Genomic DNA, 10,499 nt, shown 5'->3' with positions numbered 1-10,499 from the left:
TAATTAATAATAACTATAATTCAATAATAATAATAACTATTTAATTTATTATTACATTAATAATTTATATAGTATTTTTCAATATAATGGTTTCTTTTCATATTTCCCTCATCATGCACGGTTACGGTAGCCGCGATAGAGTAATTAATCAATAACTATTTATATTTTTATTTTATTCTTGTAAAACGTGCCGTACAAGGTGGTACTTTTTTAATTATTTTTCATATTTAATAAATTGTTTTTTTTTCTTTCCTTTTTGTTCTTTACTTTAGTTAGGATTTATTTTATCTCTATATATATATATGTGTGTATATATATATATATATATATTGTGTCTTCAACTTGCGCCTATCAAGTGTATGTATATAGACACACGATATAACTTAACTTTGGTGGCACCGTGAAATTTTAATTTGGAAAATTACCTATTTTCTTACGTAACGAACATCAATCGGGGAATGGACTGATCTACAATAAATTAGGACGGGCCCCGTGCCGTCTCAAGCTTATACATTCATGGGAACCATACCAATCGGTATAATATAAGATAGCGGGAAGGACGTCAACAGCACATTTAATGTTGAGGGGGTAAAATTCGAAAGAAAAATAGCTCATCATTGTCATGAACGCTTATGGGGTATCCCGTGACAACGGGTTACGTGCATGCAACTCCAGACCCCCCCTATAGGCGTTTTTTTATTTAAAATTGTTTCTTACGTTAAATACACTGCGGGGACCATGAAGTCATCGATTTTCAAAATCGACACTTTGTGAAGCGATTCCTTAAGACGGCACATCCTCGTTAATATCGCATTGCTTTTATTTTAATTCATGAATTTTTTTTTTGTTTCTTGTTTTTATTTTATCACTCATTGCGGACCAGTCCGCATTGTCAGGTAAAGTGTGGGGCAGTGCTTTATTTACATCGCAGGCAAGACTGAACCCACGGCACCAATTGTTTCAAGTGGATTTTTTTTCTGTTTTTTTTCCTTCCCTCTCCGTTTCATTCGTTTCTTGTTTTTTTTTTTTTTTTACGTCTTTTTTTTTTTTCCTTTTTCGCAATTTCTATTGTAACAAAAATAATTATACGTACGTCTACGATAAGTAAACAAGTAAATATACACGTATATCATATACATGTACATGTATATAATATATACATATATATGCATACACAAAGCGTATATATGTGTGTGTATATATATATACATATATACATATATATATATATATATATATATATATATCGCAAACAAATTTTTAATCTCATCCTTTTCAATATATTATGTACGTATGGATAATAGTGCTTGCCTGTGCATCGTTTAAGATTATGCCAACGAAACTATTCTTTCGCGTGGTCCAACAATTATAGACCGCACAGTCATGGACAATAGGCAATGATATTTGGGATCGGTGCCGTGTAACCTGAATTCATGTCTGCAAGTCCGTCATTGTCAAGCAGCATTGCCTAATGCCCGTATGACCATGTCATACTGATACGTGCATTCATACATACACAATGAACACATGTATGCAGGTATGCAATATACATATACATGAAGAATTGCGAAGGGACGTGAAATCAAATTATACCGTTGCATTGCATGACATACTATAATGACTAGAGTTATAGTATCTATGGTGCTGGTTTTAGTTTATTTTTCAGGAATTTTCAGGTATAATATCGGTGACGAAATGTTTATAATAATATGTAGTAAGAAAAATGATGGTATAAATAAGAAATGTACGTGTTATAAACGAGTAAATGAATAATCAAGTTTCGTACAGAAAGAAACGTCTCGATTTTGTATATTATATACTTTTAATGTAACTGCAACAACTGGATATTATCATTTTATTTAAATTACTTCAATATCTATGCTAATTAATGAATAACAGTAACGACAGAAAAATATGGCTTTACACTCTCACGTCAGTATAACGAAGTTATTTTCTTTATTCGCGGACAATTGTATGTTTACCGTGACTCTCGCGAGTAGTCGTCACCTATTTTTAGTGCATTTAGAAATATGTTCGGACAATGGTTATATCCACACGGAAAAAAAAATTCAGCTCGTGGAACTAAATATTAGATAGTTACTTGTAAACAGTTCGTCGAACTAAACGTTCTGTTATTGGAAGAGCACTGCATGGTTCGTATAACTGACTGTTAGTCAGCTGTCATAGCTGTACGTTGTTCAGCTCTCTCAGCTAAACAGCTTCGTTCGAAGAGCTAGACCAGAATTTTTCGGCTCCGCTCACAGCGCTTATTATTAAATAGTACAATTATATTGCTATTAGTATTATTTTCCATCATTATTATCATTATTTATTCAGTGTCATTTACATATTTGAATGGACTATTTAAACAATTATCTATCAACTGTATTTAAATCATACTCATGAAATTTGAAGGTTATGAAATATGTCAACGCACCAGAGCACAGCGCAACTTACAGCTCTTAGAGCAAAACCATTCAGCTGTGAGAGCTGAACAACTTGCAGCTATCAGAGCTGACTAATATATAGTTGCTGTAACTACAAGATAGACCGTAGAGTGCGTATAGTTACTGGAGCTGTAGAATACAGCTCGCTGAACAGAATTTTTTTTTCCGTGCATTGATGAAAAGATAATGCGCGTCATTCGAACAAACATTGTGACGATATTTAAATCGGTCCGACTTCTTTTCTTTTTCTTTTTTTAGTTTGTTATACAAGGTGTTGCTAAAATAACAATTATATACATATGTGTGTATGTGTGTGTGTGTGTGTGTGTCTGTGTGTGCATTGATATATAAATATACTCATACACATATTCACAGCTAAAAAAAGATTCGGCGATATTACCAATTAAATCAGCTGTTAACGCCCGGAGAAGGGATACACAATTGAGTCTCTCCAAATTATTACTTGATCATACGCCATAATTTCGCTTTCGGCGTTAATTTTCTTGAAGAATGAAGATTCACCTCGCGACACGTCACAGCAGATCATTCGGTTAGAGTCGCCGGGTAATTTTTCTCGTTGTATGTATACGTATAAATATATATTTAGGTATTTATACATACACACACACATATATACATATATATATATACATATACATATATATATACAATATATATATATAATGATAAATGTATATGAAATGAAAAAATAAAAATAAAACGTAAAACAGATAAATGAATATTGTGGTTTACCTTGTTTATTTATAATAATTAACAAGCGGCGTGTAATCAACCTCTCTAATATAAATAACATGATTCTTTATATAATGTATGAATTTTTTTTCATCTTATATATTTTTTGGTTTTTTTTCTTCACACACACACGCACACTCTCTCTCTCTCTCTCTCTCTCTCTCTCTCTCTCTCTGTCTCTCTCTCTCTCAATACCAATTAATTTATATTAGGTTGCTTGTCTGTCTACATAAATCAGTATCTTTTTTTTTTTTTCTCATCTTTTCACCGAAAGCTCTGCTACGACGAGCTGTACAGATTGCTTATATCCTAAAACGCGGGTCAGTATTATTATATAATAATAGCAGGAAGAAAATGATGAAAGGCCGTAACAATAATATAGGTATATAGATACGCATATATATACACACATATATACATAGGTGTGTACGTATATATACATATGCATATATAAGTTCTGGTATAGAAGCTTTGCTTATTAACTTTCAATACTCAATATATATATAGTAATATCGTTATTCCCACGAATTATACGGAAAGACCAACAAACGAGAAAAAGAAAGAAAAAAAAAAAATAAAACAAGAGGAAAAAAGAAAACAGAGAAAAAGGAAACACTACAAACTCGATTCATACATATAATCGATTAATGCAATTAACAAAACTGATATAATAATATACTCTATATATATATATATATATATATATAATATATATATATATATATATAATGTATGTCAACGTCTTGTCTCAGCGTCGAGCTTTTGAAAAGATGTACATTTATGTATCATGGTATTATGTATAATGTGTATAATATTCAATTCATTTATACCTATATGTATAATATATAATATACGCGTATGTGTAATATATGTATAATGAGAAGGAGGAGCTGGGGAGATAGGAGAATTAGGAGGAGATGGTGGAGGTTATAACGGGGCTTTGAAATATATTAGTATATATTATTTATAGTCGATTAAATTTAATAGGTATATAATATATATACACTGAACACAGTGGATCTCGTCCCGTTGCAACTTAGCGAAATCTGCGATTAGTTTAAACGGTCCAACTCGTTCGGCGGTTCGCTAACGACTGGCGACAATTTTTGTCCATGCATTAATTGTCAGTACGGCCGCAAGAGCGCGTAGTTGCAACGAGATTGCTTCACCGTATTTCCACATCATATATATATATCTCTCTTTGGTAAGTATACGTAATTATTCACTTGCTGAAGTTTTTTTTGTTTTTATCATATGTATATTTATAGGTCTGTGAGATTAGATTTCTCGATGGGTTGTTTCATTATATTTTATTCAATTTCTTTCTTTCCTTTTATGTTTTTATTTTTTTTTTTTTTAAATTTCAACTTTTACTTTTATATAATATATATATATATATATATATATATATATATAGTTTATAATTATACGTGCTGCAGTTTTATTTCACTCTGCTTTTCATTTACTTTCCATGTGCATACATACATACGTTATACATATACATATATATATATACATATACATATACATATAATATATATATAAATAAATATATATATATATATATCTACACACACGCGCGCATATACGGGTACAGTATTACAGTGTGTTCGCATCTTTCCTATCGTACTACCGAATCTATTAAGTCACCGTGTTAATAATATATTATTACATGCTGCACTGCAATTTAAGCGCTTGTTCCTTCTTCTTATAACTACCGAAATATAATTATTAACTTCATGCATGTATGTACATAAATATGTATATTGTATAGACAGGTATATTATATGAATCAATTAACGATTGAAAAAAAAAAAAAATAAAAACAAAACAAAAATAAAATACAAACACTCAGGATTTGTCGCCATATGTCTTCCCTTAATTCCTCTCGTGAATCCTCAGCCCCCTTTTCCGTTTCTGTCTTCCGTTCCACGTAAAAAATATATATTATTTAAGTAAGTAAGTATCGGAGCTTTATGAGATAGTTTTGAATACTCGTATTTTAACGGCGGGAAGTTTAGCACAGCAGCCCGTTTACAAACAATGCCGACAACATGTAGGGTCAAGCGTGCGGAAATTAATAGGGTCAGATTGCAGCACCGATTTTTATTTATTTCAATAGGTCGCGCATAGCGTTGAGTTATAATTTAATTTCAGTTCAATTTTCATTCTCCGTCACAATTTTTACCCGAAGATAAGGTATCCAGCAACCATGGCTGCAGACCCTCCGCAACAACGTATAATATATGTATACGTATGTTTTTCAAAGTTTTCCTTCGATCGACATTTCTTTCACCACCAGCACGATTTTCTCAATGTTGTTATTAGTATTAATATTATTATTGTTAATATTATTATTATTATTATTATTATTATTCCTTATTAATTTGCTATTTATTATGATATATCATCCGCGTGGATGCGCACTTGTGCACATACGTACACAGATAGTAAAGTACTTCAATTTAGTTGTTATTGTGGATAATCACGTACTTAAATATTCCTACTTATGCGTGAGGTCATTATATAATTTAACCATTTTTATTACAAATAGTTGTATCTATATAAATACATATATGTATACGATGTCTATATGCAGGATAAGTACGTATACAAATATGCATACTATGTATAAAGTCGCATTTGTGTTCCGTCTATTTACGTTAGGTATTTTGTGAATTTACACATTGCATTTTATTATGTGTGTGCATATATATATGTATATATATATATACATATATATAATATAGGTTGTGTAGTCCGTTGTGTTTTTTTTTCGAGTCAAGCGACGCGATTATAATTTTTGTAAATATACTTTCATGTAAATTATAATAAATATAACAATAATAATGGTAATATCAATAATAACAACGAGTACGCACGAAGTTCGAATTCATTATTTATACACGAACCGATCCGCCTTTCCGACGAAGGTGCAAGTTTGAATGGAGCATTCGAAGCTGATTGCAGTGAGTGATAACACGTAAGTTGGATTAGCAAACCGTTTGAATGCACGATAGATTCGTTGCTGAGTAATAAAAAAAATGCCAAAAATGATTTCGAGAAATTCTTAACGTGATTCATCGAGGGACTCGAAGGAGGTAATGATACTGCAAGAAAATTAGATAGCGTTTCAACGTAAGTTTCATCGTCCGCAACACCAAAAACTATGACCGTAGAATAGTTTTATAATTTATGTAATTTAATTACTTTTCTTTTCATTCAGATCCTTAGATATCGTAGTATTTAATATAGGTATTGATGTAGTAAAGTTTAATCGTAAGAAGATACAGGAATAGTGTTAAGTAGCAATTTTTCATTCTTAGTACGTATGTATAATAATTAATCATTCATTCTTTGTAATTATGTAAATACAATAATTTCTATGTATATTCTTTACTCGTTTAATGATTAATCATCTTCTTACTTCTTCCTTTTCTTCCTCTTCTTCTTTCTAATTCACAATTTTTATTTATTTATTTTATTTTTTTTTTTTTTTTGTAATTTTTTTTTTCTTTTTAAAAGTTTTTTGCATTTCTTTCCTAAACCTTTTTGTTTTTTTGTTTTTTTTGTTTTTTGTTTTTTCAGCAATTAATAAATAATTAATCACCAAGTCACAAGACACATAGTGAATTTTTAATTCTTTCGGCTCAATAAATTTGGATCTGGCTAGTTCACGCATGTCGACGTAACGTTTTCCCTGCGTTGCGTTTGTTGTTATCTTCTCCTTGCTTTCTTACGGGTGTGTATTTTTTTTTTTTTACTTTCCATATCATCGCCATCGCCATCATCACCATCATCGTTACAATTTCTCATACACTCTTTCTCTGTGCTATTTGCTTCTATTCGCTAAATCATTGAGCTAGCGAATGCTTAGTTTCTCAAACTTGTGCATTATATGCAAATACATCAAATATGTATACATATATAATATTTATATACATACGCATACGACTGTTGTAATTGACTGTAAATATAAAAAAAAAAAAAAAAATATATCAGATCTTGCCCAATATTATCACGACTCTACGTTGGTTTCTTTTTTTTTTCTTTTTGCAATTCATCTTTAATCAAACTGTCAATTATCCGCAATGCGGATCAGAAGCTGGAATATCTTTCTTTATTCCGAAAATTTTTTTATACGTCATTCGATTTTTTTATACACATAGATATTACGACAAAGAGACATGGAACACTTTTCAGCTGTTGATAACATACCGCGTAAGAGTTGGGAGAAGCTATAACATCTCGGTTTGCCTCAAGTGTATGCTGCGACTTTAGAACGAGTTGGATTGACTTGAGTAAGAACGAAATCTTGAGTAAGTTGTTTTTTTGGTTTTTTTTTTTTTGTTTTTTTCGGTGACTCAATCTGTACACCTTCGACATATTAGTATACAGGATAAAATACAACAGAACAGAATGGGAATGAACCTCAAGATCTATTACAGGTTTAACCAACCCCGACGACGACCCTTTCCAAAATTATAAGCTATATAATCCGTGCATATATGTAAATATATATTACAAACATATATACATATTTATATATACGTATATACACAATTTTTTTTTTTTTTTTCTTTTTCCTTCTCTCTCTCTCAATAGTTGTTTAAATCTCTTCGAACCTTACCACCTCCCCCGTCTTATTTTTCAACATCATTATTGCGTTCTATAATATTATAACAGTAATAACGTTATTATTGTTATTACTATTGATTTTTCCAATTTATATTGTTTATTCTTATATGAATGGTTTGACTGTAAGGCGCGTATCGTTGCCGGCATATGGAACTAATAAATATTCATTAATAACTTTTCATCGCCTAAGTACTGTGATAAAGTATACATAGTCTATGTTCAACAACGGAATCCAGTCGTGATGGCAGTGTCATTACACACACACACACACACACATATATGTATGCATATAAATGTACGTATGTGTGTGTGTGTGTGTGTATATTAAAGAGTTCAGCATACGTTGTGCCAAATTGTTGGTGAATAAAATTTGATTATGTTCCCTTGCTTGATGTAGAGGATACCAATGGTGTCATTGTAGTGTACGAAAATATTAACAATAATATCAATAATAATAATAACATTAGTAACGATATTATGGTAGTAATAATTACAACAATATCAATAAAAAGTTTAAAATGCAGCGGTACAAAGGAAAAAAAAAAAAAAAAAAATGATCCAAATTTACGTTCGTTCATCGAGCAACGAGAAAGATGAATTAATAAATTTCTTTCGTCACGTTTACGAACGGTTCCAGTTTAATAGATTTTTTTTAAACATCTAGCGCGACTGATTCCTGAGTATATGCGTTTCTCCAATCGTTGGTATAACGTGGTATAATAATAGATTTAAGTACGAGTAGGCTGCACGTGCACATTATTTAGAGATTATACATTTGCGTACCTCTGTAACGGTCATAAGTATGTTGGAACCGTTTTCGAACGATGCAGCTTACGTTACACGTGATTATAGTTAATCGCAATATTGCCGAGTATGAACGACACGCGCAATACAGCATAATTTAAGTACTTGTTCGATTGAATTTAGGTGCGCCATTGTGATCAGATAGTTTTAACCCGTACCCGTCTCACACCTGTACATCATGCACACTCTATTTTACACCTAGGCTATAGATACGGATAGCAATGATGATAGCGATTGAAGTGAAAATAAAGGTACTTGATGGTTCCGAGAGTGGTAATAACAATAACAATTAAATTAATGACAATAGTATTAGCAGTGCTAGTAGTAATAGTATTAGTAGTCGTAGTAGCGGTGACGATGATGGTGGTGGTAGTAGTAGTAGTAACAATAATGGTAGTAGTAATAGTAGTAGTAACAATAATGGTGGTAGTAGTAGTAGTAGTATAGTAGTAGTAGTACTAATAGTAGTGATGATAATAGTAATCCTGTAAAAATTATGACTATTAAGTATGTTCAATTTGAATGGTACAACATTTGAATGCATTTATGATTTCTCTATACATATTTTATTTATATATATATTTGTATATCTTTTTAGTTTTTGTAATTAATGTGGTTTCATCCATTATATTTATTCGTCTTCGTTCTTCTCTTCTCTTTTCGTCTAATTTTTTTTTCTTGTTTTTACTTTTTTTTAAACTCGCCTATATTAGTTAAAGTTCGACAAGTTTATACACCACCTATATAGAATATGTATACATGTATAGCGGTTAATATTGTGTGTACCATTCCATCTCGTTTCAAGTGGTAGATACTATATTATGTAAGAGAAATATACACATATATAGTATGCATTTGAAGATGTGTGTGTGTGTGTGTGTGTGTGTGTGTACATACATATATATGTATATATGTAACAATGTGCAGGTTGTCAAGATTCGATTGATGAGATTCACGTGTCGAAGGTTGTTACTATTCACTTCCAAATTTTATTGGCTCGTTATTTTTGAAATGGTAATTACATTTTTTTGATTTTGAATTAAAGAAGGAGCCGTTGGTAGAACGCGTTGCTGGAAATTGTGCAAAAGTACACGCAGCGGGATAATAACACACTGATAGGTATGCGGGGATGTGACAATTTACTGAATCGATGCGACGCAGCGATTTGTCGACTTAGATTTTAATAAAACTACCGCGAATTCGGATGGAATGTCAAGCACAATGCGGCTCAGCTGAGAACTTGTAGAATATTTATATTTTCCAACATATAAATATTCATAATTCATAATCGAATTGATTTTTTACTTTGTTATAATCAATAGCTATTCGTACGGACAACATTTCTCTCTTTCTCTCTTTCTCTCTCTCTCTCTCTCTCTCTCTCTCTCTCTCTCTCTCTCTCTCTCTCTCTCTCTCTCTCTCTCTCTCTCTCTCTCTCTCTCTATCTCGGTTTATATACATATATATTATATATATATTGTTGCGGTTGTATATTTATGTATATGTATATCGTCCCAACAATTATTTACAGTACGCTCGATAAAATGTACCGTTGGCAAAAAAATTATTATTTTTTTTCTTCAACGTATTGTTATTTGTTGCAGCTAGCGAGTTGATCATGTTACAGGCGATAGTTTAGTGACTTATTAAACGATACATTACATAACACTTGGCGAAATTTAGTATTATTCATTTGCCTATTTATTTATTCATTTACTTATATACTTGCTTTGTCCTCTGTAGTTTTTGCAATATTATACATATACATACATATAAATAAATTTAACTAAGAACACAATATCACAAACGAACAATTACGTTTGTTCATCAATGATTTTCTTTCTTTTTTTTTTAGTC

At 31.2% G+C, this 10,499-nt stretch overlaps 1 long non-coding RNA gene across 1 annotated transcript; it reads left to right on the top strand.

Annotated features, from left to right (window-relative positions):
* Positions 1-6,991: 6,991 nt before the first annotated feature.
* Positions 6,992-7,617, top strand: LOC124304423 (uncharacterized). Its single transcript, XR_006908184.1, has 2 exons — positions 6,992-7,029; positions 7,386-7,617. It is a non-coding gene; the product is annotated as an uncharacterized LOC124304423 (long non-coding RNA).
* The last annotated feature ends 2,882 nt before the right edge of the window (positions 7,618-10,499 follow it).

The sequence above is a fragment of the Neodiprion virginianus genome, chromosome 5, assembly GCF_021901495.1.
Source record: "Neodiprion virginianus isolate iyNeoVirg1 chromosome 5, iyNeoVirg1.1, whole genome shotgun sequence".
In the NCBI taxonomy this organism is placed as follows: Eukaryota; Metazoa; Arthropoda; class Insecta; order Hymenoptera; family Diprionidae; genus Neodiprion; species Neodiprion virginianus.
This window is presented reverse-complemented; position numbering and strand designations above follow the sequence as displayed.